Source organism: Mus musculus, chromosome X (genome assembly GCF_000001635.26).
Source record: "Mus musculus strain C57BL/6J chromosome X, GRCm38.p6 C57BL/6J".
In the NCBI taxonomy this organism is placed as follows: domain Eukaryota; kingdom Metazoa; phylum Chordata; class Mammalia; order Rodentia; family Muridae; genus Mus; species Mus musculus.
Genome location: NC_000086.7, coordinates 111,751,491 through 111,761,732, shown reverse-complemented (window position 1 = coordinate 111,761,732; position 10,242 = coordinate 111,751,491). Strand labels below are relative to the sequence as shown.

Below are 10,242 nucleotides of genomic sequence, written 5' to 3'. Positions count from 1 at the left end.
TTCTAATTAATATTGAAATTCTTTGAACTCAACATAAAACCAGAGACACTGAAACTTACAGAGGAGAAAGTGGAGAAAAGCCTCGAAGATATGTGCACAGGGGAAAAATTCCTGAACAGAACAGCAATGGCTTGTCCTATAAGATCGAGAATTGACAAATGGGACCTCATAAAATTGCAAAGCTTCTGTAAGACAAAGGACACTGTCAATTAGACAAAAAGGGCACCAACAGATTGAGAAAGGATCTTTACCAATCTTAAATCAGATAGGGGACTAATATCTAATATATATAAAGAACTCAAGAAGGTGGGCTCCAGAAAACCAAATAACCCTATTAAAAAATGGGGTACAGAGCTAAACAAAGAATTCTCAACTGACGAATACTGAATGGCTGAGAAGCACCTGAAAAAATGTTCAGCATCTTTAATCATCAGGGAAATGCAAATCAAAACAACCCTGAGATTCCATCTCACACCAGTCAGAATGGCTAAGATCAAAAAATTCAGGTGACAGGAGATGCTGGCGAGGATGTGGAGAAAGAGGAACACTCCTCCATTGTTGGTGGGATTGCAAGCTTGTACAACCACTCTGGAAATCAGTCTGGCGGTTCCTCAGAAAATTGGACATAGTACTACCGGAAGATGATGTCTTTTAGAGGTATGCCACCCTGTTCCTATGAACCTCATCGCATTCTGCCAAATTATAACTCTCTTCCCTGCCAAAATTTACCTTCATTAATCTTTGATGTTATTTGTTTTTACTTATTTCTGTATCTTTCTTAAGGGAATCCATGATTCTTGTATGAAATTCTCAAATAATTATAAAAATAATTTATTTATAAAAGCAATAAGTGTGAACGAATATATGCAAAAACAAGAGACCTGCACAGTTCTAGGAGGCATGTAAAATACCATAGCTGATATCTGGAATGTAATATATTAGTTCCTCAAAAAATTAAATGTAAATATGACCCATTAATTCTATATTTGGATATATGTGCAAAGAATTGGAGGCAAGGGGTCCTGGAGTGATAGCTCAATGGTAAAGATCATATTCTGTTCCTAGAAAGAATATAATTTCAGTTCCTAGCACCCATGTAATATGACACACAGCAGTCTGTGACTCCAACTTCCGGTGATCTGGCTTCTTTGTGTGTACTAAAAACATAATCTGTATTCCATCCAGAGGAAGTAAAGGTGTGTTCTAATGGCATGTCTAAATTCCATATGGATCATATAGACTTGGAAAGGTCTTTGGGTGTGATCTCCTGCAAGAGCAGCCATGTTGCTAGATTAAAATCCCCATACAGATTTTATTTTTATGAGTCCTAGGCACAAAACAGCTTTGGCCATCAAGCTACAATAAACAAAGAACTGACATCTGCTGTGCCCCTTATTGATAAGAACAACTCCACCAACAAGGTGTCTCTTTACCCATCACAAGGGGGTGGATCTCTCTCTCTCTCTCTCTCTCTCTCTCTCTCTCTCTCTCTCTCTCTCTCTTGAGACAGGGTTTCTCTGTGTAGCCCTGGCTGCCCTCACTCTGTAGACCAGGCTGGTCTCGAACTCAGATATCTGCCTGCCTCTGCCTCCCACGTGCTAGGATTAAAGGTGTGCGCCACCACTGCCCAGCTATATATATACATTTCTCAATTCATTAAACAATAGTTTTTTTTTTTTAATTTCCTCTTCTCCCAAGCTCAGTCATCAGCATTCTACTTTATGCTTCTACAAATTTGACCTTTCTTGTTCTTCACAAAATTGGTGCCATACAATTCTCATGTTCTTTAATGACTGACTCGTTTCACTTAACATATTGTCTTTAGCGACACACATGTTGTAGCACATGGTAGAATGTTCTTTTTTTATGGATGAATAATATTCCCTTGCAAAATTGTTTGCTTGTCCAGTCACCTATTAATAGGTAAATTTTAGCTATGAACATTGTTGTACACATACGCACTAAAGTATTTACTTTCAGTTTCCTTTTAAAAATTCATTTGTTTGTTATTCATTTGTTGACATACACAAAAAAAAAATTGTGTATGTCACCAGCTGATCTGAGGCCCCCAACACATATACAGCAGAGGACTGCCTGGTCTGGCCTCAATAAGAGATGAAGCACCTAACCCTTGAGAGACTTGAGGCCCCAAGGAGTGTTAAGGCCTGACAAGGGGTGGAAGGTGGAGTAGGTGAGAACATCCTCTTGGAGACAGGGGGGAGGAGAAATGGGATGAGGAACTGTGGGAGGACAGACCAGACTAGGAGGGGATAATGACTGGACTGTAAAAAATAAAAGTAATAATAAAAAAGATACACTTAAAATGAACATTTTTATTTCTTTTAGTTAAAAGAAAGAAACCTTAAGCAAATAATATGGAATATGAGTTCTGTTTCTAGAAGAAATGTTTGTCCTACTGCAGCACTTGGGAGAGTGGGCCTTGTGTCTTGACGGCATCACAGTGAAGCTGGCTCTGAAGATGTGGATGGACCCAGCAATACTATTCCTGAACATATACCCAGAAGATGCTCCAACATGTAATAAGGACACATACTCCACTATGTTCATAGCAGCCTTATTTATAATAGCCAGAATCTGGAAAGAACCCAGATGTCCCTCAACAAAGGAATGGATACAGAAAATGTGGTACATTTACACAATGGAGTACTATGCAGCTATTAAAAACAATGAATTTATGAAATTCTTAGGCAAATGGATGGATCTGGAGGGTATCATCCTGAGTGAGGTAATCCAATAACAAAAGAAGTCATTAGATGTGCACTCACTGATAAGTGGATATTAGCCCAGAAACTTAGAATATCCAAGATACAATTTGCAAAACACATGAAACTCAAGAAGGAAGACCAAAGTGTGGGTATTTTGGTCCTTCTTAGAAGGGGGAACAAAATTCTCATGGAAGAAGCCGGACGTGGTGGCGCACGCCTTTAATCCCAGCACTTGGGAGGCAGAGGCAGGCGGATTTCTGAGTTCAAGGCCAGCCTGGTCTACAGAGTGAGTTCCAGGACAGCCAGGGCTATACAGAGAAACCCTGTCTCGAAAAACCAAAAAAAAAAAAAAAATTCTCATGGAAGGAGTTACAGAGACAAAGTGTGAAGCAGAGACTGAAGAAATGACCATCCAGAGACTGCCCCACTTGGGGATCTAGCCCATAAACCACCAAAACCAGACACTATTGCAGATGCCAACAAGAGCTTGCTGACAGGAGCCTGATATGGCTGTCTCCTACAAGGCTCTTCCAGTGCCTTACAAATACAGAAGTAGATGCTCACAGCCTCCATTGGATGGGGCACAGGGTCCCCAATGAAGGAGGTAGAGAAAGTACCCAAGGAGTTGAAGAGGTTTGCATCCCCATAGGATTAACAAAAATATGAACTAACCAGTATCTCCAGAGCTCCCTGGGACTAAACCAAAGGAAACACATGGTGGGACTCATGGCTCTAACGGCATATGTAACAGAGGATGGGCTAGTTGGTCAGCAATGGGAGGAGAGGCCCTTGCCCAGTATAGGGGACTGCCAGGGCCAGGAAGCAGGAATGGGTGGGTTGGTGAGCAGGGAGAGGGGGGAAAGAATGGGGGGGGGGTTGAAGAGGAAACCAAGAAAGCGGATAACATTTTAAATGTAAATAAATAAAATATCTAATAAAAAAAGATGTGGGTGGAGGTGAGCCAGTCCCAAGAGCACAAGCACATTAAAGGGCCAGTTCTGCTGTTCCAAAGCTGCAGGATCTCCATGACACAGAGCAATGGCACAATGATCAGAAGTCCCAGTGAGGACCCAATATTGATGGTGTCACAGAAGCCAGAGATCTTGAACTTCATTTCAATAAGCATTTGAAAGTGAAGATGAGGGATATACTGTGGAACACACTACAGCTTCCACAATGAGATGTTTTCTATGCTTTGTTGCTTTGTTGTTTGTTTGCTTGCTTGCTCATGTGTTTTATTTTCTGAGGGGAGTTGCAAGGGCAAAGGGTGGATATGAGGAGACAGAAAAATGAGTGTGACTGGGGTACATGATGTGAAATTCACAAAGAATCAATATAAACAAGAAAAAATGGAGATGTGTAGTGGTGATACTTGTGAAACATTATGAATGCACTGAGTGTGAATAAACTGTACACTTTAAATTGCTTGGCAAAGAATATGTGATAAATTTAAATGTATATTTAAATATATGCATATATAATATAAATGTATACAGATAAATTTTAATATATATTTAAAACAATGAACAATATATATGGACCTACAAAACAAGTATGCTCTGCCATTTTTGGATTTTTTTTTCAACTTAAATACTAGCATATTATCCTTAGAAACATAGCTTTTATTTATTTTTTAAGTTATTTTATTTACTTACATTCCAGTCATTGACCCCCTCAGGGCATCCTCCCACAGTTCCTCATCTCATTCCTCCTCCTCCTTGCCTCTAAGAGGGTGCTCCTCCCCCACCAGCCCTCCCTCTTCTCTGGGGCCTCAAGTCTCCCCAGGATTAAGCTTTGCAATTTTATGAGGTCCTATTTGTCTGTTGTTGATCTTAGAGCATAAGCCATTGGTGTTCTTTCAGGAAATTTTCCCCTGTGCCCATGTGCAATCTACAGCAAACCAGTAGCCAACATCAAACTAAATGGAGAGAAACTTGAAGCAATTCCACTAAGTTCAGGGACTAGACAAGGCTCTCCTCTCTCTCCCTTCCTATTCAATATAGTACTTAAAGTCCTAGCCGGAGCAATTAGATAACAAAAGGAAGTCAAAGTGATATAAATTGGAAAGGAAGAAGTCAAAATATCACTATTTGCAGATGATACAATAGTATACTTATGTGACCCCAAAAGTGTGACCCAAAAAAATTCCACCAGAGAACTCCTAAACCTGATAAACAACTTCAGCAAAGTGGCTGGGTATAAAATTATTTCAAACAAATCAGTAGCCTTCCTCTACTCAAAGGATAAACAGGCTGAGAAAGAAATTAGAGAAATGACACCATTCACAAAAGTCACAAATAATATAAAATACTTTAGTGTGACTCTAACCAAACAAGTGAAAGATCTGTATGAAGAAAGAAATCAAAGATCTCAGAAGATGGAAAGATCTCCCATGCTTGTGGATTGGTAGAATTAATATAGTAAAAATTGCCATCTTGTCTGAAAGCAATCTACAGATTCAATGCAATCCCTATCAAAATTCCAACTCAATTCTTTATAGAGTTAGAAAGAGCAATTTGCAAATTCACTTGGAATAACAAAAATTCCAGGATAGGGAAAACTAATCCCTTTCAGCTTCTTAATTCTTTCCCTAATTCAACTTTAGGGATCCTGACTTCAGTCCAATGGTTGGGTGTAAGTATCTCCTACTAGCATAGTATCCTTAGAAACATAGCTTTTGAAAAAGATTATTCATTAGCCTAAGGGGTGTAGAAAAAGCATTGTTATTCCATTATTAGGTAATTCCATTTTAACTTTTTATATACATGCATGTACATACATACATTCCAATAGCATGTGGTCAAATATATATACACACATTTATATATGTATGTATATGTATGCATATCACATATGTATATATGTATATGTATGTGTATATGTATATGTATATACACATATTTATTCTACCACATGCTGTTAGAAATCCACAATTCCAAGAATATATGGGCAGCACAAATTGGATTTGATGTTTTAAAAAAGGAGGACACAAAAGTTGGATGGGTATGGAATGAGTGTGGCTCTTGGAAGAGTAGGTAGATAGTGAATATGATTAAAAAATACATTGCAGGAAAATTTCAAATAACATATAAAATTAAATTGCTTTTCAATACATTTAGTTGTGTGTGTGTGTGTGTGTGTGTGTGTGTGTGTGTGTGTGTGTGCAGACTTGTATTTAACAATATGGAAGTACAAGACAGAATATAACTTGGTGGAGTCAATTCTTTCCTTCCATCCACTGAATCCTGTCTTTACCCATTGACCCATTCTACTGGCCCCAAATAATCTTTGGCTCCTTCTTTTGGCGAAGGGCTCCTTAATTCACCCATACTCATGTTACTACACTGAATTCTGGTAGCATGGACTCTTACTCATATATCTGGTTGAATTATCTTAAATCACTTAATTTTTAAAGCACTTCATATTTACTGTAGAAATAAAAGAAAATGAAGGCAACCTACAAGAAGAAACTGTAAGGCTATCCCAATAAGGAGAATTTCTGAAACTCTAATGTAGAGAAGTTTCCTCATGAGTGATTTTGAAAATATGAGATTTGCAGACAGCAGCCCAGTTATTTTAATTCAGGAAGTTTGTGATGTTACCTAATAATTTGTGTGATTCAAGTATCTTTTAAAAAGTAATGTACAAATTGTATGATAGAAATCACTCCTGGCGCTTGGCAGGTGTCTCCCTATCACTTCTTCGGAGAACTTTCCACTATTTAAATGACTATGAAAACAAAGAATTTATCTGTCTTCTGTGTCAATGGGTTTTTTAGGCTCTTGATAAATATTTCTAGTGGAGAAGCATGAGTTAGTTTTTGATAATCATTTCTTATTTTTAAAATTGTAGGAATTCATTTTTGTATAATTAAATTTAAAATAGGTGCATAAAACAAGACCTATCATTCCCTGCATTTCCCCCACTCTGCTTTTAAAGAGATGAAAACATTTACGTCCTGACCTCAATTTTCCTAACACAATAAACTTGTTGAATTATTGTATAATGGAATTATATTACCAGAAAGAGTATTAGCTTTTCTATATGTTTGTTTCCATTTGAGAGGGTTAAAGCTGGTAGGGATATAAGGACCTATGGTTTACACTCCAGATAGTGAACAAAAAAAACCAGATAATTTTGACATATGTAGATGAAAATTCATAAATTTTTAGATAATTTATGGTACTAAGGAACAGCAAATAAAGGAACAAAAAATAATTTTGTCAGCCTAAAAGAACAAGTGGGCTACGGTATCATAGCGGTAACAGTCAGTAGTGTCTGGGGAAGAAATGACTTCATGCTTTGAAAAATTAAATCTGACATGTTAGTAATTTATAAAAATGGATTTGTTAAGAACCTAACTGGTGTTGGTATTGTAAAGCAGAAAATAGGAACTGGTATTCATTTATAAATCACGCATTTCAGTTCCCTCTCTAACACAAACTGTCCGCGTAGTTTTAGAAAGTCATAGTTTCTCTGAATCTTTTGAATATGAATAATTCTCATATTCTCCTTACTTTTAAAGTGTTGTCAGGAAGACAGGAGATGTATGTAAAAGCACACATGATGTAAAAGTTGATTATAATTGAATTAGGTGGTCATTGAATCTGAATGTATGGAAAGCACTTTGAGAATTGTAAAGAAGCCTGTCATGCATTTAAATGAAGAAGATGATGATAATTAACAATTCTCTTTAACATCTATGAGTGTTATGCTAATAATTATATGAAATGACCTGAAGAGGCATAATTATATCCTTTTGAGATATTTGCAATTATCCTCAAACCCCAAGCACATAGGAAATTGCCAGAAATGGCTACATTTAATATCAAGTAAGATCTTGCCAGTTTTAGTCTCATCTTTTCCACAAACTAAGTCGAAAAGACTGGATTACATTTCTTTATTAATGGAAAATCACTCATATCTCCAATCCTCTCCTTTCCTTGACTTGCTTTGCCTCGCCTCTTCTCTTCTTTTTTCTCTTCTTTTTTTCCTTCTTTCTTGCTGAGTTTATCTTGAGCTAACTTCTTTCCTATGATTTTTGTTTCTTTGAAAATGTAAGAATACCTTGGGCTACTTCTTATACTGCTGCTATAAAAGGGCATTATGTGGCTGGTGGAGTTGGAAAATGATTGTATCATACTTTATAATACTCAGATATTTTATACTTAAATAGGAATTCAACAAAAAGAATCCTTACAGTTTCAATAAGACAATGTCACTTTTTCTGTTTTCTTAATACTTTCCACTGGACATTTCAGCTTATAAATATATTCTTTTGCCCTTAATTCTTTTCTCTTCCTTTAAGAAAATATCTTTGAAGGTCCACAGATAACAGAACTAACAATGCTATGACAATAGCAGTGTTGTTCTATGGTTCTCTATGTCCAGTGCAGTCAGAACTTTTCCTGTGCATCTACTATATTTAGAACACTATAGTAAGTTTTGTAAAATAATACCACAAAATCAACTAGAGTTTTCAAGAATGTATATGTTTAAAAATATCTGCTAGTATAATTTCATAAAACAATTCTGAAATTTGTACAATTAACTTCAAATTTCTGATAAATAAATTGTGACTCAGAAGGTATCAAAAAAGAACTATCCATGATCCCTGCTATTCCCACACCAAATATGGCAAGACATAGTCTAAAAAGAGGAAATAGTAACCTGAAATTATATGTAATGTTGTGCTTCTGGAAATTCAGAATTGTGAGAGCTTCCTATTAGCTTTAATAATTGGAAAACGATTAAAGAGGAGTTACAGCTAAGTTGAGTATCAAAGATGGAAATTTGAAGTTATATAATGGTAAGAAAAGGTGTTTTGAGAAGAGGGGAAAAATGTTATGAGTTGACCTCTCAGAATCAATAGGAAAAGAAACAATGAGTGGAGAATATCATCCTGGGGAGAAATAGGAAGTGATATACTTTGGAAGGTGCATTAGCCAGGGTTATCTAGAGACACCAAACTTATGGAATGTTTCTATGTATTAATGGGCTTTATTGTAATGACTTAAAGTCTGCAGTCCAACTAACCCAACAAGAGGCAGCTGTGAATGGGAAGTCCAAGAATCTAGTAGTTGCTCAATCCCACGAGGCTAGTTGTTTCAGTAGATCTTCTGTATAAGCTAGAATACTGAAGAAGTAGGTTCTAATGTGCTGGCAAATAAGTACAAGAAGGCAAAGAAGAGTGACTCTTCTTCCAATGTCTTTTTGTAGGCCTCCAGCAGAAGGTGTGGTCAAATTAAATGTGTGTACCACCACAGCTCAACCTGGAAGTTGCTTTATCCCAGGCTGACCTTGAACACAAAGATCTGCAGGGCTCTGTCTCCTGAGTGTTGGGATCAAAGGCATGTACTACTACCCCTGGACTTAAGCTTCTTCATCTAGAATGTGCTTTGTCCCAGGCTGTCCTTGAACTCAGAGAGCTGCTTGCCTTTGTATCCTGGGATTAAAGGTGTCTACTACCTTGCCTGGACCTAAACTTTGCATGGCCACTATGCCTCAAGATCTGGATCAAAAGCTTGGGTCATCCTACATCAAGATCTGGGTCAGAAGCCTGTGTCTTCCAGTCTCAAGATCTGGATCACAGGTGTGCTCTCCATTTCTGGATTGTAGTTTATTCCAGGTGTAGTCACATTGACAAATAGTAAATAGGCATCACAGAAGGTTTCAACGTTCTTTTGAAAACATGCATGACAGTCATTCTGGGTTTTTAATTAACATCGAAAAAGCATTCAGGGGCTGGAGAGATGGCTCAGTGGTTAAGAGCACAGACTTCTCTTCAAAAGGTCCTGAGTTCAAATCCCAGCAACCACATGGTGGCTTACAACCACCCATAATGAGATCTGATACCCTCTTCTGGTGTGTTTGAAGACTGCTACAGTGCACTTACATATAATAAATAAATAAATAAATAAATAAATAAATAAATAAATCTTGAAAAAAAGAAAAAAAAGCATTCAATATTATTCGTAGAAGCCAAGTATGTATAGGACATTGTGACAAGAGGAAATTAAATCTGAAAATAGAAACATTAGGAAACTATTGCCATAAACAAGGCATGAGTTTATCTAAAGCTAAAATGTGAAATATTAAGAAGAAAGGACCCAAGAATTTCAACACTGAGTTTTGAAGGAAGAAATTATGGAGCAGGTTACTTTGTGTGGTAGGAGAGGCAGAATGACGGAAGATTAAGGTAATCAGGAAAGCACCTTCAACTTTTTATGTTGAGATGATAAGAAGTTGTCCTAAATCAAAATAAGTACCTTGACAACAGTTATTAGTTTACATATAAGACTTTATTTAGCCATTAAGAATAAAATTTCATAATTTTCAGGAAAATGGGTGGAACTGGCTTTCATCATGTTAAACAAAAGGAGACAATTTTTTGTTGTTTATGAAATTTAAGCAAGGAAATGACTTGGAAGTAAAAGAAGGAATACTAGGGATATAAAAAGGTAACAGCAAAGGTTAGGAAAAGTTACAGGGAGAATGAATATTATCAAAGTCTATT

At 36.8% G+C, this 10,242-nt stretch overlaps 1 pseudogene; it reads right to left on the bottom strand.

The window, feature by feature from the left end:
- Nucleotides 1–1,318: 1,318 nt before the first annotated feature.
- On the bottom strand, nucleotides 1,319–1,448 carry Gm52469 (annotated as a pseudogene).
- Between the last annotated feature and the right edge of the window lie 8,794 nt (nucleotides 1,449–10,242).